Below are 22,663 nucleotides of genomic sequence, written 5' to 3'. Positions count from 1 at the left end.
GATGCCACACTCCTCTAGAAAGCTGTTTAAAGCGTTACCAGCTGCCTGTTTTCTGGTCAACGTAAGCTTCGTTGGCAAGGCTGAAAAATGAGCTGACGCAAACACAGCACTGTCCCTTCCTATCTCACCTGACAACAAACTGTTATTAGTCACGCTCTAGGCCCAGGCCGGAGCCTGCCCCGGGCCCAGCACAGCGCGACGAAGGCAGCGAAACCCGCAGTACCCCGCTTCTGCACCGGCAGAAGGAGGCGCCCCCCGCCGCCGGGGCTAGCACTCCTCGGGCGCTGGGCCGGGGGCAGGCGGGGCCCAGCCCCGCAGTCCCGGGCACCGGCTCGCTGCGGCCCGGGAGACGCGGGCCCCTCTCGGGAGTCCCGCCACGGAGGCCTAAGGGAGGCCCGGCGACTCCGCCGCGCAGCTCTGCCCCCGCCGCCGGCCCCTCACCACAGCCCCCCGGGCCTGCTGGCCACTCCAGCTCCCGCCGGGGCACGGATGGGGGCGGATGGGCGCCGACGGCCCTCAACCACCCGCCGCCATACCTGGCACCGCTAGACCCGGAAGAGGAAGCGGAAACGCACGGGTCAACATTGAAATAGTGGCTCTATGGAACCAGGAAGGAATAGCGGCGCCTGCGCGCTGTAACCCGTCTCCCGGCCGCGGCGGGCAAGGGCGCCGCCATGTTGTACGGCAGCGGAGGTGCAAGTGTGGCGCCATGTTGTACGGCTGAGGCGGGGCGGGGCGCCGCTCAGCGGCAAGAGAGGGGGCAGCCCCGGCCGAGCCGGCAGCGCTGCCGCGGCCAGCGGAGGGGCTGGCGGTGCTGGGGGTGCTGAGGTCCTGGAGCGGGGGGGATGTGGTAAAACACGACAAAATCCTCTCTGCTGCAGGTGCTTCACTTTTCCCAGGGATCCTACGCACATGCTCTCTCCCCACACACACTTTTTTTATTTTTTGTATGTTTTACTGAAAAGTTGTTTGTCTAGAACACCAGCTTCTTTCCTCAGAAAGAACATTTTGTTCTTTATTATGGTAGTTACATAGTTGTAGGCCCATAAGCCATTTCTCAGTCTGCTGTTCTCAGCTCTAAATTACAAATCACTCACACACGCTTCTCCACACCAAACCAGCAGATAACGCACCTGGAAACTGTGTGCTCTTACGCAAAACTTACACGGGCAAAAGGCTGGTCCCCCTTGAAGCCTGCACCCCTTCTCCCGCCAGCCGCAGTGGGGAGAGGTTGGCACCTTCCCTCTTTTTGCAACGTTCGAGTTGTTCAAGAATAGCCAGCCTTGCGCACCGAGGTGCTGTCCTTGCTGCGCTCCCTGCCTGGCAGGCTGCTCCCGAAACTGGGCTGTGTGGAGAGCAACACAATACCCACATTTGCCCAACACCTCCCTGCATTGCCGGTGGCTGCACTGGGAGTCTTGGACAGAAAATCCTCTTGCCTGTGTACCAAGGCGCGTGCTCTCCCGCATGTGCTCCAGGGCAGGCACTCAGGAAGGAATATGAGGACATAAAACTTTCTCTGCTGGTCAGGTCAAAGCTCCACCTGACCCTAAATCGCATTTCCAAGCCATAGGTACCTAGGAACAGCATAGGGGAAACAGGACACGGCTAGTTGATCTTTCCCTTAATACACCCTCCCCACGTTCAGCAGTCGGCATCTTACAAGCTTCCTGAGCTGGGTCGTGTTTTCTGACTTTCGTATTTAATAGCCTCTGGTAGATCCCTGAGAAAAGAAAAGAAAGGAAACAGCGAGAGCTAAGGGAGCGTAAGACGGCTTGTCAACAGCCAGAAACAGCGTTCCAGTGGTGTCAGGTCTGCCAAATCTGCCGTTATTAAAAAATAAACACACAAAAGCTACTCCTATCAGCCCCTTGCAATTGCATTAAGCACTGCTTTCGCAGGGAGGAGAGGCGGAACGCTCGCTAGAAGGAGCCCCATTGGATTACACTTCTTCTCCCAGACGATTGTTTCAGCTCCCCTCCCGCGCATGCAGGTCCCCGACCAGCCGAGAAGGAGGTTGACAAGCGGAGCTGGCCTCTCCGCTCTGAAATCCGCAGCTGGCTGCGAGAGGAAGGCCCCGCTATCCACTCCTGTCCTCCCTGTCGGGTCCTGCTCCCACCCCGCCACGTGTCACTGACGCGTCACAGACCAAGGGATTTTAAAACACACGTTTCCACCCCTTCTGCTCCCCGGCCTCTGCTGCTGGTGGTGGTCCCGCTCTGCCGCACAAAATCCGTCCCCTCCTTCTCGCGGCGTGTGTGACCGCGTCGTGGCCGCTGCCGCAATTGATGCCGACTTGTACGGGCGAAGTCTTCGTCTAGCGTCAAGGGGAAATCGCCATCTGCAAGGAGGGCAGGATTGGGCCCCGTGGCTGTAAGCCCTGCAGTGCTCTTGTGCTCCGCGGGGCTGAGCAAGGTTCCACAGCGATAACTGGGCACCTGCGCGCTAAACGTGTAGGATGCTGCTGCCATCGTTAGCGGCTTCAGCTTTGGTTTTGGAGAGTGGCGGGTGCTCAGAAAGCTTTGATGTGTGCTCCTGGCCTTACTTATGGGTTTGTAACTCGCAGTTCATTGTACTGCGTCCTCCCTGTTTTCGATCTATAATTGTTATTTTGGTTAGTTACTGACTCTTTTTAAGTGCAAATTATGGACACCAGAATTTTTCTGATTCATGAAAGAAGAGAAAATATGTGTGAACTAGATTTTAGGGTATATTTAAAATAGGAGCATATTTCAGACGACAAGTAAATTTCAGAGCAATTAGAGTATTTAATATGAACTTTCTAGGCCCAGAACCCTGAGGGGAATAAGAAAGCCAATTAAATGAGATTAAATAATCACGCCTAACTATAGAAGTGTAACAAAATCCAATTGTTGAATAACAACACTATTAAATTATGATGGAATAGTTTAGTTTAGATGTCAGTGCAACAGGTTACTATTTTATTATTGAACAACAGTATCAATATTTTTTTGAACTTACCCAATTTGGGCTCTAAACTCAACCGGTGTAAATTTTAGGAGCTGTCAATTAAATTCCAGCAGTTCTCTTCTGCTGATGTGCTGGCCTAGTTTTTCAAACATTTTCAGTTTATTTTTTAAGAGGAACAGGGCTGTCAGGCAAACTGCTCACCAGAGCATCTAGAAATGTTAGCTTTATGACAACTGGTTTAATGCTGTCCAATGTGGGGATAAGATTTGAAGCAGGAGCTCACTAAGCCCATTTTGTACAGATTAGCGTTAGTCAAGTGATTCTCTCACGTTCTCTGCTACTCCTACCTTTTCACAGGATCGAACCGTCTCTTTTGGGAGCAGTTATTTTCCATGCCCGACATGTCTCATTAACTCTTTCTGCACTTTCTTCTCTCCTTGAGTACAACAAAGGGGATGGATTAGCAAACGCACAACCCATCGACTTGGAAAAGTAACAGTGGCATCCTATAAAACCCATTTTTTCTCTGCCTAGGACGTCAGTGGAAGCCTAGGGCCTAAGGATGTAGGCTTTTTTCCTTAAGAAAACTAGAGGTTGGCTTCCAGGGTGTATTTGCTTATTGGCAGTGTAAAACTGGAAACCTCTTTTCCACCTGAGATGGTTAGAAAGATAATCATCTCTGATGGCAGATTAGTAATATGTGGTGCATTTTACACCGGCCAGCAAGTTGTCACCATATTCTGTTTACTGCACCAGAAGAACGCTTTGTTCACAGTTTAAGACCAGTTCTTGATATGTTGACCATCCTTGCTTTCTTTTCCACATGGTCCTCTCCTTACCCCTCTCTTTTTTGAAAGTCCCTGTCTATGTGCACAACCGTTCGGTTGGTCGCATGGGAAGTTCCACCGGAGTGAGAGCGAGAGTGTCCAAACGAGTAAGGCTCGATAAGCCCGGCTGGACCCCCAGAAGGCATCCCCCTTTAATTTCCTACCCTCCTGTCCCACTTCCAGGGATCTCCCAGGCCCCACGAGGACTCTGCTGCTCCATCAACCTCTCTTCATGGATTCTTCTAGGGTTGTCCTGCACGATAAGCTTCAATTAAAAAATGAGAGATAGTTTTCACTCGTATTCACTTGCTGTCGTACCGACCTAGGCTGGCAAATTCTAAGAGGCATGGGAAGGAAAGCGAGCCTGTGTGCAAGCACATACTGGGTACTCCAGAGAGGAAGAAAAGTGGTAGCTGAGGGATATACTGCTCCCGTTAAGCCGCAGCCACGATACCATTTCTATGAAGAGCGGATGGATATGTGTTTTAGAAATGTCTCATTGAAATCAGAATCCAACCCCAGGTGCTGCTTGGATGCAGCCAGCAGGATTAGGTCTGTAAATGAGGGAAGGAAGTGAGAAACCTTGGAAAAGTACTAGCAATTGCTGGAAAGGGCAGAAAGAAGAAGTCCTATGGTCCATTGTCTCTCCAGAGCTATTTTTTGTCTTAAAAATCCCATTCCCTTCCGTTAACTATGTGGCATGTGTCACAATCTGATTATATTAATTTATATCAACATAATCTTCCACAACACGGACCTATGCAAATTACGTTACGAGAAACTGTAGTTCATTTCCATTTCAGTGGAGCTTGTTAAACAAGCAAAATTATTTTGTAGCAAAGGGAAAAACAATTTAGTGGAATGCACTCCTAGCATTGGAAGTACATAACATCGTATTTGGGTTGAAACTTTTTCTGTCAGAAATGTCATAACCCCGTAAGAAAGAGAATTAAAATCCCGTTATTTTAATTTACATCTAGCCACGAGATAAGTAAAGTTATCATTGAAATTCTAATTAAATAGGATGATTGACTAAGGTAGGACATCAAAGAAGAGAAGTGAATATGATAAGTCAAAGTCTTATTAATTAGTCCGCGTGGAAGAAATTCCAGGGACGTCAAGCTGAGGCTGCTGCAAGGAGAAAAAAAGCAGACAAGAAAATGTGTGTTTCTTTGAAGTTAGGAACTGAGATAGTGATGGAGGTAATTGTGTCTGACTGGATCCAGTAATGAAGAGCCGTAAATCAGACCTAGGAATCGAAGGAAAGATTCTAGTAACGAATGTGGCTGCCCCCCTGCTGCGAAGAAACAGAATGCAGAGCTGACTAATTGACCCAGTCTATCTCCCAGTAGCTCTCTGTTATTATTTATTAATTTTTAATTTCTGAATTATTTACGTTCTGGGAAATTATTTTTGACAGCCTGTTAGGCGTGCCAAAGTTAATGGAGGATGAAAGGACCGGTACTAGAATTAGCAGGGATGTAGTCACAGGCTACTGAATTTAATGATTTTGGAAGGGAAAATTGATTTCACACAGCGTGTCACTTTATACTACTTTAGGGATACACCAGCTATTTGATTAATTGAGGAATAACCAACTCAAAGTATATTTGAAGTGTAAATGAATCACAGTGCTCAGCTGTTTATTTTTCCCCTTTTCTGATGAGAACACTGAGTTTGCTTAAAGTTGCTGATTAAAACCAATACAGGTAGGCCCCATACTCACACCTGCTTACTTTCTCCTGCCTTAGAAAAAAAAAAAAAAAATAATCCCACCATCTGGAGGAGACATGCAATCCTCCATCTCACTTGGGACGGGGTTCGTCCTTCCTACACAACGCCTAATTAAACAGGCTTTGTGCGCACTCCCCCTCCCCCTGCAGAAAGTGTTTAAGAGGGAGCAGGGTGCCAAGCCCGCGGGCAGAGCACACAGCTGAGGCGTGAATTCTGCATGGCGGCGGCTCACGGCTGCTTTTCATCCCGTCCCCGAGATGAAGTGGGGGTCCCTGACCTACGACATCTCCCGCGTCGGTCCTCCTGGTGCAGCGGTGTTATGTCAGTCCACCCATCTGCAGTGCGGAGCAATGAAAAAATAAAGGGGCTCTGCGCAGCTTTTCCAGGCTGTGAAAACTGTATTTCATCCTCGGTGTCAAATGCAAGGTAAATCCTGTCTGCTGCTCACGTCTAAGCCTTCTGGCCATCCAGGCATCAAGGGCACGGAGGCAATCTTTTCCCAGCAATGTGTATAATGCTGTAGGCAGCTCACATCTCCAGAAAGACTCGTGCTGGAAACGCCTCCAGAGCTGCTCGGGATCGTCACCTCGCTGGTCGTTCTCCCGACAGCAGCCGCCCGAGGTGAGGGGTACGGCCGTGTTTCTCCTGCCGTACGGGGAGGATGTGCCTGATCCCCGGCGTCCTGCGCCCAGGATCAGAGGGCAAAGCGCCCTCGCTGACACGGCTTCCTATGGCGGGCTTGGGTAATCACTTCATTCATGGCAGTGTAATCAGCTGCGTGGGCACTGACGGTGGTTACCGTGATTTTGGGTCTCCGCAATGTAGTGTCTTCGGGTGGCTCAGTGTAACCTCCCAAACACCTTGACAATCTAGTTACCTAAGTGCTAGTCCTAACCAGCCTAAGTCCAGCCTTCCCAGTTTTAAAATCAGAGTAATTAATGTTACTATTTAATAAAATCCCAGGGATTCTGCAAAGAGAATTAGGGTGCAATTCTTTATTTGCAGAAGTTTTGGGAGAGTAGTAAACACCAAATACTAGGGTTAGCTGCTCCTTTCCACAGAGCTACTTACCACAAAAAATGACTCAAAAACATCTGCCATAAATTGACATGGATCCCATGAACAGGTGAGAAAGGTATAGGCTAGACTCCATTTCAAGTCCAATAAACAATAAAACTCCTTTGAACTGGCTGGGAGCAAACTATTGAGTGAGAGGTTAAGTGTCGAAGGGATCTGGCGTTTTGGACGTTTGCTGTTGCTTTGTTCTTTAAAATAGCAAGGGCTACCTACCATGGCAAATGTTGACCATACTGGGGTGAGGGGAGAGGTAAAGAATGATGAAAGGTCAATCATGCATCTGTGTACCTTTAAAAAAATATATTTGCGTTCATGATTTAAAGATACATGAAGATGTACAGGAAGGTTTTGCTGCTTAGATTCTCTAAGGGGTTTATAATTAATTTAAACATCTCCCCAGGTTATTTTTATGAGCACTTCAGGAGCACTAGGAACATTTCTTTGTGATGTTTTACTGACGGGAACATGCAAGTGTAGCCTGGGTTTTTCTGTTACCTTTTGGATTATACTAGTGGCAATTAGCTATGCAAGGAGGATCAGCTACAACAGGGTGTTAAAGGAGATGTGTGACCTGTGGCCTCTGCTCCGGGGATTGCTACTTTATTACTTTTTTCAGCATGTGCAGACTGGACTGGCTCCTAGAACAAAAGCCTGAAGCAAAAATTATTTTTTCTGCATGTCCTAAATCTGTGAGAGATCTTTGATTTTATTTTATGATTGTTATTAAAACTTTCAAAAGAAGAAATACTGTGCATGATGTGGAAAAAATAACACAAAATACGATTTTCAAGATTGCACTTTTTGTAAAAAATTGCGTGCAACTTGTATCACTGAAGCTACGCTCACTGCCATTGAATTCTGAAGAGCTCAATTCACTGGCAGCAAAATCAAGCGCCCCAAATTTCATAGAAAATGTTTTATATATTTAGATGATGGCTTAAGAAACAGCGAGCCATATCTTCAGATGTTACAGAACAATTAGGCAACCTATGCCACTTGAAGATTTGCCTTACAGTTTTAAAATGCTCAATGGAAAACCAAATACCTTCCGTAGTACATGTAGAAATTAACCCTAAAATATTTACATTCAACAAATGCAACTAAGTATTTGGATGAAAATGATTTAGCGTGCTCTGCTGTTCTATAGTGGAATGAATCCGTCACAGAGCTGGCTTCTCCCTATTTCAATATTAAAACAAAAGAGGTATGCTTGCAGTGCAGCACCCTGGGAATTCAGCTCAGAAGTCCAATTAACAACAACTAATTCCCCATACTGCCTATCTACCCCTAAGTGTTGGCTAGATATAATAAGTCATGCATTTTGCATTTAAGCTTTTAATGCCCAGAGGATAACAAAAGTCTATCCTGATCACTTTTTATTTTCATCATATGAAGACAGAGGAAAGCATCCCCCCTTTCCCCTTCAGTTAGTGTATCCATATCTCAGTGCTAAGTCTATGAAAGGAGCTGCCTCCTGCCTTCTCCCCGTGACTCCCTACCCTACTTCTCCATAAATGCCTTCCTTCTTCAAGAAGACAGGAAGGTAACAATCCCTTTGGTTGTGTTTTCTGTATGGATAAGTATATCTTAAACAATGTAGAATTATTCACCTTCGAGCGATGATCTACTGCTCATTCGCTAGACCAAGTTACTGCCCTTTGGACTGTCACGCTGTATTGTATGCAGTGTGCTACACTCGTTTTACTCCAGGAGCTATCAAGGTAGTGCCCTGCTGTGAACATATTTTAAAAGCTATAACTGTAACATACTGTAAATGGTAATGACCATGCTATAATGTGCTAAAGATTGGGCAAATACTTTCAGTAATTAGAATGATCTTCTGCAACTCAATTTTGCATACAACATAAGTCAGATTTGAACGAAATTCTCCAAAGGTAAAAGTCCAGCATGTTAATACACACTTTAAATGCAAAAAGGAGAGAAGCAGAGAGAGAGAGAGAGAAAGCGCATAAGCGCACATGAGACTTCGGATATTCCTCGCTAGGTGCAAATTAAACCGTACATTAAAAATTAGGGACACATTAAAATATCTAGCTATCTGTCCAGATACACTTTTACTGGTGTTTAACAGAAAAAATTAAGGCCTACAGGTACCCATATACATCTGTATTTATGAAGTTTTGCAACAAAGAAATAAGGCCGTACAACACAAGATTGCCGTGGTTGAAGGGAATTTGGAAGAAAAAGGAAGTGTTTGAGAAGAAAACAACGAGCATATTAAAACGTAAAGCATATCACACTCCTTGAGAGCAACACAAAATATGACGCTGTGCTGAAAAAAATGCCTGGATCAATGTTAGGTAGCTGTGCCTGCAGAGCAGCAGGTTATTGTACAGAAAGCTGCCTACAAAATATTTCTGCAGCACTGTACTTTGCTGTGCATGGCAAAAACCCCAGAAGGTGTTATTTTTTCATGAAGCTGGGATGAACTTGCCTTATGGTTGGGATCAGACTGGCTGCTCCTTACGGGGGTTCCTGAGCTGCATATTTGCAGATTCAAGTCCAAATTTTCAGAGGGGCTCACAGCCAGCTTTCCAAGCTGCCAAGCTGCAAGCCAGGCTTCTCACAGGTCTGGGAGTCGGAACGACTGAGCGGGAACCGAGCTCTTCTGAACATCCCAGACTAATTGGCTGATTCCTCTCTTAGCAGATATGCCTGTGACAGAAGTTGAGACAGCTGAATGCAGTATTTCTGACGTACTCAGATATGAATTTTAGTACCTGCCTGTACAGAGCTGGCAGGTGCAAGCAGGGGCCTCCTCTGAACTTCTGAAGAAAAGTGTTGGCTGCATCTTGTTCTCAAGCAGATTTTTAGATTGCTCTACACCCTCCTCCCTGTGAGCAGCAAAAAGAGCAAAAGTCTGACAGCCTGATCCCGAAAGAGGGCTCTGTGGAGAGCAACACAAAACCTACATTTGCCTAACACCCCATGGTCAAACTTCCCGCTCGCTGGGAAGCAGAGGAGGACAGCGGCGCTAATGATTTTCTCCCTTCTAAAGCCTCTAGATTTTAAGTGCTTTGAGGAGATTGAAGACAAGCATTAAATTTTGATTAAAGGGACACTGCCAACTTACATTAAGCTTAGAATGTAGGCAGGCATAGGTGGATGGGAGCGTGTATTTTGGGTGTAAATATTTCTTTGCAACAGGGTGAAGACAAGTATCTTATCTTTGAGCTCAGAACAGAAGGCATCAAAAATTAACAACTAGAAACGAAAGTAATACGGTGCTATCTAGTTTTGCTGCTGGGGGAGAAAGAAATGCAGATGGGAGATACCAGGTAGCTTCCCAAATCTCTTACAGCTCACCAGTTAAGTTTGGTGTCTAAGAAGCTCTGTTTGTTTGTTGTTTGTTGTTTAATGTGGTTTTAACAGTGATAAAAAGCCAGGTAAGCTGGCATGGGGACTAAGCTGCACCTAGTAAATGCTTTTGCCTCTGCTTTTACTTTATAGTGAATACATATAGAAGGTCAAGCTATCTTGTGTTTAATGTATGGTCCATTGCAGCTGACTGGGGAGTAGCTAATTACTTTCAATGATCAGAGGGATTTCCTGCAGCTCATTTTGCCTATGATGGGAGCCAGATCTGAACCAAATTTTCCAAGGGGAGAGCCTAAAAGACAGCACCTCACTGTAGCTTTAATGTACACTAACCCTATATAGAAAGAGTATTACCCAGAAATGTTCATTCTCAGAGAAATGACGGGAATGTGAATCCAGATCTTCATCTGATAAAAACCAGCTCCCCGAACAGAGCTACCCTGATTTATAATAGCCAAAGGTCTGACCCCACATCCCAACAAGAATTAGCTGCAGCCACAGAAATCTTCTGCAGTAAAGATGCAGCTCAGTTTGGTCTCGGCTCGACCAAAAGCTGGGTTTCTGCTGCAGGTTTCTCTGCTGTCTTTGCAATATTCATTCAAACAAGCCTTTCAAGGAAGCAGGCCAAAGAAATCAAAGTGAAAGGCAACAATGGCCATGATTCTCTTTTTGTTCTTCCTAGTGCAGAAAAGAGCGAAGCAGACCTCAGATAACCAGCCCTGTGGCTTCACATACATTTTGAGTGCAACGATAGTGCCTCCTCCCAGGGTCCGTGCAGCAGGTGAGAGGTGCTTCCCAAAGCTGTAGCATTAAGTATATGTGGTATGTGACAGGGAGGTTGAAATACGGCCGTGCTACTGCACTGGAGATGGTAGAGTGCAGAAGAGCGCTGGAACACAAATTGAAAACTACTTGTTAAACAAGGTTAATTTGTTCTCCTTCCACAGTATAAAATGGCTTCAAACACTTCTAAACTAGGTCATTTGACTGCTGAAGAAATACATGGTGCTAGGCAGCTGTCTTTAGCAACAAGTTTATTGGAGAGTTTGATTGCATCCCAAAAGCATGCTAGATATTTCTGACCATATCAAAGAAAACTCAACTATATTATCAAGGCACACTAATGAGGTGGTTTGTTTAATTGAAATACTTTAAGTTTCCATGTAGTACAGCATGAAAAAATCATTATTTTCATTAGATGAGCTACTCGTTAGCTGAAAATCTAAGTTACAAAATATCACAGTGTGAGATAATAAATACATTGTAAAATGCATTAAATCCAGGTTATTAAAAGGAATTTCTGTTTAAAATATATAGCCATGTAATTTGAGCATAATTCCTAGTATTAGGAATCAGGTTTGGTTCTTTGAAAAACATGGCCCAACCCAAAGGACCTCATCGTGCTCTCATTGCAGTCACTGTCAAAACTCTGACCCGCTATAGCTTGGATAAATGACTTGATTATTCTGTGTCACAATTCTGTAGTAATGGGTTTTGTGTGTAGCAGCTAGAAGTTCTGAGACTCACCTAAAGGGCCCGATCTTGGCCTTGAATTCATCACTGCTCTATTTGATGCAATCATTAACAGCAAATCAGGCGGCGCTTTATAGCTTGTATTTTTAGGGGCAAATATTTACCTAAAAGTGTAAATCTTGGAGAATTTGTGGGTTTTGTGTAAGAGCACACGTCTTCATGGGACATCTCCCATGTCTTTGGTGAGAAGTAGTTTGAGAACTGTACTGATCACAAGAGGTTGCAATTTGAGTCCATGATGAGTTTGGGTGAAAAGGGAAAAATGGCTGGAAGGGAACTCTGGAGATCATCCAGTCCAACCCCTCTGCTCAAAGCAGAGTCAGCTGGAGCAGTTTGCCCAGGACTGTGTTGAATTGAGTTTTGAATATCTCCAGGGATGACAACTCCACAACCTCTCTGAGCAACCTGTTACAGTGTTTGACCACCCTCACAGTAAATAAGTTTTATCTTACCTTTAAATTGAATTCCCCGTATTTCAGTATTTCCTGTGTTTCTGGCTCTGTGTCTTTACTCCCCCTCGCTCAGTGTTTATACAGATTGATAAGATTCCCCTTGAGCCTTTTCTTCTTGAGGCTAAACAAGCTCAGGGTCCTAATCTGCATACCAAGAGCTATTCCTGATCACTAGCATTTAAACATTGATCTGAGAGGAGGAAATTGTATTTTGGTTACCGATTCACAGATGGGCTTGGTCCATTGGTCCATGTGAAAAAAGAGTAATGTAAGACTCTGGTGCAACTATTGCTTTGTGTAGTTTTACAATGGGGCCAAGTTTTCTCCTTCTTCCCTCCCCCCTCCCCCCCATCTTTTCTACGTCTTAGACTAACGAGGGTATTTTGTCCTCAATTCTCATATCAATGGTTCCTTCCTAACTTATTGCTATACATACGCCAAGGGATCTTCTGCCTCATCTCACTTGTGCTGTCTCTCTCTCTCCTCCCTTGCTGAGGGATTAGTCCACCAGCACTGTGAAGGTGTCCTTACAGCATTACTCTGTCACTAATCTAGCTAGCACAGGTCACCACGGTTGTGCAGAAACAGCCCCAAGGTTTAGCCGCCACATCTTAATTCCTGAGGAGTCTTGGGCATGCATTCAGGTTGCCTCCAGATGTTGGCATCCAGTGATGTTGACACATCTTCACAGCTATTGCTCTCCCTGCCAGCTAAAGTCAAATCAGCAACGCTGGACGGTGCCATCAAGAGCGCATGGACATGGGAGGAGATACAGCAGGACTGCTGAAAGATCCCCTTAACCAGCAAGCCAGCCAGCAATTCAGGAGAGCGTACAGATTACAGACGGTGCAATAATCTCACAACTGGCCAAATTTGGAGCCTAAGCAATACTTACATGGAGATGAGCATACATTAAAGGCTGCCAATGTGACAGCAGAGAGGGCCAATATTGAGGCTTGCCCAGGAGTGGGCACGCTGCCCCCACATAGCCACCTGCTGAGATCAGTCATGCCAGAAATGCAAGTAATCCTGGTAAGGCAGGTGCCTGGGGGGATCAAGTCCTTAGTCAAGAACAAAAAAGAAATGCAAAAACCCAAGCCCAGGCCACCCCTTCATACACCTGGCAAGAGCCCCTCTGCAGTCGGCTCGCAGACTGTAAACTCCGGAGGCGGGAGCTGCACCCACGCTCCTGCCTCTTCCCTCAGTTATGAAAACAGACTTTTCTGCCTTCGTGGAGACAAAGTTGCACATCTTTGAGTAATGTCTTGCTCCTCTCATTTTGTGTGGGTTTTGTTAAGCTTTTTTAGAAGCCTTTCCTTTTTTTTTTTTCCTACTGGGGCCAACAGGGATGTGGCTTGCAGATTAGTACTAGTTAGCTCTCTTTAATAGGGTTTTTCTTATCCCATTTAAGTAGAATAAAGAAGCTTCATTTGTTAGCTTAAAAAAAATCAAGACTTTTAATTCTTGATCATTGCTCCCAAGAGAACCCAGTTGGAGTTCTCTCATCATCACTGATCAAGTCTGAACTTTTTTTGTTTGCTATTCAATTTCATTTGCTTTCATCATTTCAGAGCACTAACAGGCTTTCAGCCCCACTGAAACAGCGGATGGGGCTTTAACTATGTTGTGATGAAGTCCCTGTAGCAATGGAAAACTGCTAGATAGCACTTTAGCTATATACTCCCCCTTCCATAAAACCTGCATTTACATTGAATTAAAATTAACTTGCTGACTATTTTAATCATAATAATAAATATTCCATATGGATATTTCTTCTTCTATATTATTTATTTGTCATAGAGAGACCGTCAGTCAATTTCTCTGATTTCAGACCAGAGAGAGATTTTATCTCAGAGCAGTGTAAAAATCTTGCTGATTACTAAACTGCTGTAGATCACCATGTGGATCCACTGCTAAAATGATGTCCATGGAATGAAGCTTGGTTATGCTATGGATAAACTTGTTCTCTTGTTTTATAAATGGTATTTTTTTTTCTTAAGAGATCCCAAAGATGAGTTTTCAAGGGGGGTCAGCATAGAGACCAAGTCTGCAAAGAAGTTTTCCAGTTAGCATACAATCCATCCAGGCCCTTTCTCTGGTTGCTTGTGCCTACCATCTCCTAAGTGAGGAGATGCCCAACTCGGCTTCTTAAGAATAAAATCTTTCCTAGATTTGCTCTGTGAGTGCTCCTGGAGGGTGAATGTTACCCAGGCTGTTAGCCCTTGCATAGAGAGGAAGCTGTTGTGATAAACTGATGGAGTATAAGCCACTGTTCGACCATTCCAAATAAAAGCAAGACAAAGCCTATCTACCGGCTATCATTTTTGTTCTTCAGGGTCCTTGTAATTTTCTGTATGGGCCATACCCCGGTTTCCAGAGAGGGTCTGAGTAAGACAGCGAGGCCCTGAAGTAGTCTATCTGCTCAGCCTCTGCTGCTTTTCAGCTTAGTTTCTGTGCTCAGGGTGCTCATCTGTGTTTCTGGGCTTCTCCTAGGTGTTTCATGGCTCACACCCCTGAAGAAAGTCATCAGCATCAGTTCTGGGGGCATTAAAGATGTTTACCGGGCAGAAACAATACAAAATACACGTTCCTTCAACCACAGCTGGCAGAGAGAAGGAAACTCTGCTGAAGACTGGAAGGCAGGCGCACACCCAGCAGGCAGTCCTTTGCCACATGACAACAGGCACACTGCTCCTTCTAGCGAGGAGTGGTATATGGCTCCACCTCGGTCCAGCTGGTACTACCCAAATGCCCCAGATTTTCCTTGGTCGAGGTCTGCAGCCAGCTTGTGGTTTCTCCTTGGAGGGCTGGGCTGTGGGAAGATTGCTCTCTGCACCTTGCCAGTGCATGGGAACAGCTGCCATTTGAAACATATAAATACTTTTTTACCCCAAGCAGTTTCCAATTAATGTGCAGATGGAAACCACGTAGATGGTCTATGGGAGAGAATCCTTGCTTGGTAAAGGATGGATTATTGCTTTTATGAAATGCCATAAGAGCTCCAGTAGCAGAGTGTCTTGTTTTTTAAGATCTAGCTCCCTGTTCAGGGAGCTCAGATTTATACCAAAGGACTATTGCTGGAAAGTAAGCCTGTCATTTCATGGAACAGAGATGCAGAAGACAGTCAGAAAAATCCAACTTCTGTAAAAATTACACCATTTTGTACACAAGGGAGGAAAAAGTAAATTTTGCAGAGGGGAGCCTGTCACAGTTTAGCTGTCAAGGACGGGAGAGAACTTGGAAACATCGGTGGGCACCTAGCAGGGTCATGAGGAAAGCCCAGAAAAGTGCACCTTCCTTCACTCTCATTTGGAATCAGCATCCAGAATAGGTAGTATTTGCTTGCTAATTCATTTTCAAATCCTCACAGCTTTATCCAGAACATGTCATTTTTCAGCCTTAAATTCCACAATGAAGAAGATGTTACAGTAGGATACCTTCATTTCAAAAAATGTCAGGTCATGCAGTTTACCAGTGTGAATCCCCTGCCGTCCCCTATGTAGCTGAAAGTGCTACACACCCCTGAATATCAAAGTTTTTTATTTTGAAAGGAAAAGAGGAGACTGGAGAATCCTAGTTTTAGGCACCTTGGATTTAAACATTTTATTTTTTTCTCAAATTTCTCCATCTGTAAAACAAGAACAAATTCAATCTTTGCTTGTCCATTGTGATTTTTGAGATAATTACCTGCACATAATTACTTTGCAAATAATTACTTTGTAAACAGTTACTTGTAAAGCCTTTAGAGATCTTCAGATGATAAGTAGTAGAAAAATACAGGACATGATAATCTTTTCTATCTTTTTTCTCTTAGCATCACTATAACTCATTCCGTTCCTCTACATTTTTCCACAAATATTGCCAAAGGAGGAACGATATTGCCAAGGAATCACATTGCCAGAGAGTGTTTTTAAAGTCAAGAGGCAGATTTCTTCTGAGTTCTTTCTTTATTAGATAAATGCATTGTCATTCCAATTTAGAAGCATGACTAGTACAGCTAATTGCTCTTTCATCCACTGGAATTTGAGCTGATTAGGTCAGGGTGAAAGTAAAGGGCCTTTGCCATATTGTACATGGGATGTATTGTATGTGGAACCTACTGGGCAGGTTCCACCTGGCATCATCACGTCCCAAATGGGTTATTTTGGATTATCATAACAGGTTGGTTATTAATTGTGTTATTAATATAACAGATTCTCCCTAAGCGTATCCTGGGGATTGGATGGTTAATCCATGACAATTTTGCCTTCATGTATGGAACCTGCAAATAATGGATACAATAAATATGTCAAAAAGCACACTGATAATCTTTGCAAATGAAAATGCGTTCTGAACTGCACATATGTGCTAAAAATGTTACGATTTTGGGGGGGATAAATCTCTAAGCTGACTTGCATTGTGTTGTGAATAACTGCAGCTTAGATTTTCTTCTGCAGATGGATCCATCCTCAATAGAGGGCAGTAGAGGATGAAAATGTGGCTGTTGATCTATTCACTTTGTTGCGTTCAGATCAATTCTCTAATACTCTTTTAACCGGCTTTAATATGGACCCTTTTATCTTAAAAAAGGAGGAAGCAAGAGTGTTGGCCATCTGGGAGACACACTGCCAACACCCAGATGTTAGCATCCTTCTGTACCATTTACTCGATCAACGCAACATCAAGTTGTGCTGGATGGGTGGGTGGGAGAGTGAAAGCATGGGAAGAAGAGAAGTTAGGGTTTTCCTGGAAGGGGAAGGTCTCTAGTCCTGTGCCTTCACAAGGGAAAAATCCTGGCGTTGCTTCATGACTGAAGTCTATTAGCTCTTAGCAGCCCTGGCAAACAGCACTACATTCTCTCAGTGAAAACAAATGAAAAGGTAGAAACTTCCCCGTGCATGTGTCAGTTTAATTATTCTGCCAGAAATAGTAGCAGACTTCAACTACCTAGAGGTTTTGCTTAAAGCAAGTAAACTGCTGGCTTCAGCCCAGGTGTGAAAGCCAAGTACCCCAGCTGGGCGCTGGGAGGAGGCGGGAGCTCTGGCAGTAGTAGTCTTTGCCGGCCATTCAGGCCGGGCAGGGTGGCTGCTGTGCTCGCGGCAGGGAGAGCAAGATGTTGAGATGAGGCCGGGAGAGGAAGCCAAAGCCCAACTGAGGGAAGAGCTGGGACGTCAAGGAGCTGGGGCGCAGCCAGGGTGGGAAAGCCCAAGGTGGAGCAAAAGCAGGGCAAAGCTTTGTGAGCAGCCATCCAAAGCAGAAGTCTAGACCTAAATACCATGCTGGAGACCCTGCCTTTTGCTTGAATCCTCAAGCACCTCTGTGGCGTGGCCTTGGCACAAGTTAGGCTCTCTTGGGTACAAGGCTAGGCCTGTATATATGCTTGGTTGCTTTATAATGCATATCACAAAAGCATAATTCGGTTCCAAGTGTTACAAATAGCATGGTCCTTTCCACAACGTTCACTGGGCAAAGCAATGATGGGATGTAAACACACTTGTAACACATGACACAAGCCTACGTTTTTCTACTTGCCAAGCATGGATGCATTTGGCATCTTAGTGTCCTCTCCTTCATCTCCCAGCTTGCTCCCACAGCTTCACTTCCCGCCTTGCCGGGGCCCTTCCCATCACCGCGTCTCAGATCTGCTGCTTCTTTTAGTTCTGCCACATGCAGCCCCAGTGCTGATGGCCACGTTACCCTCTCTGTACTATCACCATGTCATTCCTGCTGTATTGCCCCTGACTGTGCCATCTTCGGTTAGATCCCCACCACTCATAGTTAATCACCATGAAAGATCCAGGTCTTTAGGCTTTTTAATCAGCTATAGTAATTAAAGTCTGCTAGAGATCTGCTGGAGTTCTTACAATTCAACAGCACATAGAAGAAACAGCCAATACTTTATTTATCCCTATGAAGTAAAACTCCTTTCTGTTCTCTATCTTGCTCAAACCTGATTTCTGTTCAATTTTTGTACCTCTCCAGATTTCGGTCATGGTGAAGCCTTATTTTTCAGAATTATGTACATACTATATATGTACATTCCTATGAGCAAAATGTATGAGAATTTGAATTAAAACTACTAAAATGCTTCTGCTGGCTTAGAAGATGTCAGCTATACGAATGAGGTACATGTTGTAGCTTCCTGCATCATCTTGTTCACAACAGCAGACAGCGCCTGAGGTAGCCCACAGCGCTACCTTAATATAGGCTATGTATTCAAGTTTATCTTCCTCAGTGTTGATAAGAAATGCAGCCAGTCTACTCAAGTTGACAACAAAAAGCAAGAGTCTGCCCAAAGAAAAGGACAGGGAGGACGAATCTGTTGTGAATTTGGATGGGGGTGTTCAAAGAATTTAAGGTTTCAAGGGGAAACCTTTTTGGTCCAGAACATGTTGTGCAGAAGTCACAAATGTTGGATCTGAACTCAGTTTGGAGGCAGATTATGAAAGGCACTTGGAAGATAGATAAGAAGGAGAGGGAAAAAGTTGCTTCAAAGGGATGAGGAACAGGATGTTCATACAGAAGAGTTTCCAGTGGGATCCAACAGCAACATGAGGTGGGGTAGAGTGAGAGTGAGACCTAATCCCCCAAATCTCTCACAGCAGTCACCACAGCTGGGCACCTTTCCATAAAAAGCAAACAAGCAAATAAACAAAAAGGCAGAGCCACCACTCAGGGAAGATTTTTTGGGTGGGTATCTGCCTGCATCAGCCAGAATTCTTCTGGTCCTTCTTTTCCATAATATCCTATGTACCAAGCTTACATGGGCTGCATTTAAAAAAAAAATCACAATCTTTCCCTAAATAGCTCACTCTTCTGTAAATGCCAATATCAAGATGGCCAGAAGGTTCACTAGGGAGAGAAGCAAGACATTGCCGTCTTCCCACTCCCCGGTGGCTGAGCTCCTCTGCCTTGTAGCTAACCTGCTGCAGCAGCTCTGTTCAAAGCTGAAAAACTCCCGCTGGTGATGCTAGTAGACTCGGGTCCCAGCGATGAGAGCTGCCTTCTGCAGATGTATCAGCGCAGCCAGCTCAATAGCACATTTTCCCGGGAGGTGATAAGACTGGTTGGGACAGTAAATAATTAGCTTTTCTGCCTTCGGCTATAGAAATGATTATGAATTTTTAAGCAATGAGAGTGATTGAAGCCATTTCTGTTTGCTTTCTTTTAGTTGTGTTGCAAAGTTTAGCTTCAAGAAGGAAAATACCCTCAGAGGAGGTTGACAGACAGGTGGGAAAATACAAAAATGCCAAGAGATCAGAGGTAAGTCAGTGAGCATTAAAAGCTGGGGGAGAAGGTCTTGATAAAAGGGGGTGGCTTTCATAACAAAGGAATTATCTTTCTTGTTCAGTCCTTCCTTTATCTGATAACAGGCTATTCCCCGAGAAAGTTGGCTCCTGGGAAGTTAGTTTCAAGCAAGAGTTGAACATGAAAGTTCATTTTTTTGGCAGAAGTTGCTTTCTCTTTAATTTATTTATTTTTGTAAATTTATCCTAATCCTTCTTTTAATTAACAGGATGCTGAAAGGTACTGTGGAGAGGAGTTGTCTCTATTAAGGCACAGATAGGATTTAATCTCAGAAGTATACTACCTCCCCCATGGCCTGCTCAAGGCTGCCTGGACATACCTCCTCTGCTGAAGGCAGTTCTCCTCCAGGACTCTTGGCCTCTCCTGCAGACTGGCAGTAAGGGGTCCCCTGATGCCACGTGTTGCGACGTTGGCTCTTGATCAACCTACTTGGCACAGCAATGAACCTGGAGGACTTGGGGTTTTGCACACAATGCCTCATACTTATTAACTTTATGTCTTGCCTTGTCAACTGAAATCAATATTGATAATAATAAACACGTTAGCAATTAATTATAAATGAATTATCATTCCCTGGAAAAGGCTTCTAAGCTAAAAACACGGAAGGACATTTTCTGAAGGTTCCCTGCCTACCTCCTCTATTGCCTAAACGTATTAGCCTTGCAATTTTCTGGTGCTTTTAAAATCCTCACTAAAACATTTGGTTTTTTCAGCTGCTCCTCCACTTTGTCCTCCACCCACTGTCCGGCTGGGCCAGAAGGCACCTTTCCCCAGCTCGAATGTAATCTCGCTGTTATATCAGCACAGCAAATCCCGCACTCCTGCTGCTGTGGCAAACGGGACTGCAGATCAGACTGTGCAAGGGCGGTTGGCGCGCACCGAGGAGCCCGATACTGTCACATCAGACGAACGTGCATTGAAAACTTCCTCAAGGTGGCAGTGAGGGCCCAGAACAATTGGCCTAACGTGTGATGGCTCCTAAAATACACAACTGTGTTATCCCACCATGGCACCATGAGCTGTTTTCCCTGCTGGAAAGACTGGAATTGGTTGTGATGGCAGATTGGGGATTTCTTTCAAACTAGTGGGAGAAGTTGAACAAGGCTTCTCCGAGTCCTGCAAGAGGGAGGCCAAAACGTATTTCCTAAAAGAAGGATTTTCCGCCTCGTGGAGGAAAGTTAAGAGGCTGAACAAAGAGGAAGGAACTGGAGCTTCTGCTAAACAAAGTAGCTGTATGATTTTAAAATGCTGTTCCCAAAATTATCACAGCAGTGTACGGCTGCCACAAAGAAGACATAATTTCGTACTGTTGAAGAGGCATGAAGGTGACTGGAGTGACCAGTTAGAAAATGCAACTATGTGTTTACCCAGCCAAAACCATTTCCCTTCAAAGTCCTCCTTCATAAATTTATAAAGATGTAAGGCTTGGAAAGAATCTCTGGCAATCACCTTGTCCCACAACTTCCCGTGAGCCAGGGTCAGGTTTAGCCACCTCCTCCCTGTAAGGTGTTGGTCTAACCTGTTCTCAAATCTGCCAGTGAAAGGGCTCAACATCCAGAGAAAACCTAATTCCCAAAGTGTAGCTTAAAATTTCTTTGCTGCAAATTACATTGATTTATTTTTGTCCTTCTCACAATGGCCATGGAGAACAAATGATGGCTGTCCTCTTTAAAGCAATTGTTTACGTATTGGAAAACTCATACATTTTCCCCCATAGTCTTTTTCCTCTAGACTAAACAAACTCAGTTTCTTCAACATTTCCTCATCACTCATGTTTTATAAACCTTTTATCATTCCTGTTGCTTTCTTCTGGATAGTCTCCAATTCATCTACATCCTCAATTCTGCTGGGCCCCACTTGGCCACAGCCAACAATCTGTCCCTAAGAAAAATGCCACACTTCTGACTGAGACATTAGAGATCTGTTTCCAGATTCAGCATTTTTCCACAGTAGGCGTAAGCATTTTAGCTTCTGTTAGTACCAATAAATATATATAAAATAAAACAAACAAACCAAAACAAAGTCTCACATGGTTTATGCGAGGTGATGTGTCAGTTTTGCACTTCAGTGGCTGTTGTCTTTATAAAACATTTACATGTGTTCCTTCACACTTTCTCCACCTAGCAGCCCGGCTACGGAAGCAGTCAGGAGCCTTGCAGTTAACAGCCCTTGTGGAAGGGTCTCTTACAAGGCAGTGTAATTTAAGTCAGCATTCAAAGCATTTCAAATAATCAAAAGACTAACCAGCCCCCGAATAGAGGCAGAATCAAAGAGCCTGGTGTGGAAAGAAACCCAGTGACCCTGAAGGCATGAGCAACCAACCCAAAGAGATTAAATGCCAACTGAGGAAAATGGGGGAGGAACTAATGGCATCAACAGTGGAATAACAAACAAATTCAGGAGACTTCAAAAACTGAATAGCTGGGCTACCAAATTACATATGTTTTGTAAGTATTTGGGATAAGGAGACATCTGTGTGGTTAGAGTGCCCAGGCTTGGTTTAATTCCCCACCATGGAAGTCATTGGGTGTTTCCTCCTTGGTATCAGTCATGGCTACCAGCAAGCACTTGTGTAGTTTTGAATGGTCCCACACTCACAGTCAAATCAGAAACACACTCTTGTCTTCTCACTAAGCTTGAAAAAGGGTTTGTGCACTCAAAGGCTCATCTGTTTTATTCATCTGTGTCAGCTACAAACCTCATCACATCAATATCCTTAAGCCGTGATAACTGCTATCATGAAGCTTGCAACTTTTGCATGTTTACTCAAGAGGCGCACTCAACTCAAGAGCAGTCTCATTTCCAAAGATTTCTGTTCCTTCTGTGGGCTGACTGAAGTTACACACAATACTCAGCAAAATATAAAGTCAGCAGCTCATCTCTGATTAGAGCTCTTTATCAAGGAATCCTCCTTGACTTCAACTTCCAGACAAATTCATGCACCCCTCCTGTCTGTTCACTAAGTTAAGCAGCAGCTTTATCACCCATACGTTGGCTCCTTCTGTGTTTCTAATAACTTTAGGAGAGAAGCAGAAGCTCCACGTTGTCTGCATCATGGAGTTCTTTTAAATGGTAGAACTGGGACCAACTCATCCTAAGGCTGAGACCAGCAAAAAAGAATTTGGTGCAATTAATTTAGCAAGCTTTAAGCCTGATGTTTGTTTAACCAATGTGGATGAGAGCAAAATTCCCCCACAGCCCCTTTTAAACACCTCAACCAAGAAAATAAGCTTGAGTGTGGTAAGGAGCATGTTGATATCCCAAGGGACCAGAGAAAGTGCAACAACAGAGCGCCTTATACAGAAGGGGGAGTGTTAAGCATATTTAAACCAAACATTTCTTTCCCTTTCCTTTGGGATAAAACTATTTCCCATAGAAACTAAGGCTGTGCCCCTACATGTGTAGCCCGGGGAGCGATGCTTTGATGTGAAAGAGAATCCTGGTAAAGTACCGGATGCAGAAGCCAATGTGGAAATAGGAGGG

The 22,663-nt window shown here is 44.5% G+C and overlaps 1 protein-coding gene and 1 long non-coding RNA gene across 5 annotated transcripts in view; one reads left to right on the top strand and one right to left on the bottom strand.

Annotated features, from left to right (window-relative positions):
* Positions 1 to 22,663, bottom strand: part of RPL34 (ribosomal protein L34) — a 350,268-nt gene that overhangs the window by 3,169 nt on the left and 324,436 nt on the right. Inside the window, exon 1 of one of the 4 annotated variants that reach the window (XM_075149753.1) lies at positions 537 to 683. The exons of 1 other annotated variant lie outside the window; for it this stretch is intronic. The gene's annotated coding sequence lies outside the window, so the exon portion shown is untranslated. Of the gene's footprint in view, positions 1 to 128; positions 684 to 22,663 lie in introns of those variants that run through there. 2 more of the 4 variants (XM_075149754.1, XM_075149756.1) reach the window with 2 other exon arrangements.
* LOC142082087 (uncharacterized) lies at positions 603 to 21,253 on the top strand. Its single transcript, XR_012673570.1, has 3 exons — positions 603 to 693; positions 19,044 to 19,135; positions 19,894 to 21,253. It is a non-coding gene; the product is annotated as an uncharacterized LOC142082087 (long non-coding RNA).

Source organism: Calonectris borealis, chromosome 4, assembly GCF_964195595.1.
Source record: "Calonectris borealis chromosome 4, bCalBor7.hap1.2, whole genome shotgun sequence".
In the NCBI taxonomy this organism is placed as follows: Eukaryota; Metazoa; Chordata; class Aves; order Procellariiformes; family Procellariidae; genus Calonectris; species Calonectris borealis.
The sequence above is the reverse complement of the archived record's forward strand: the minus strand, read 5'-3'. Positions and strand labels throughout refer to the sequence as shown.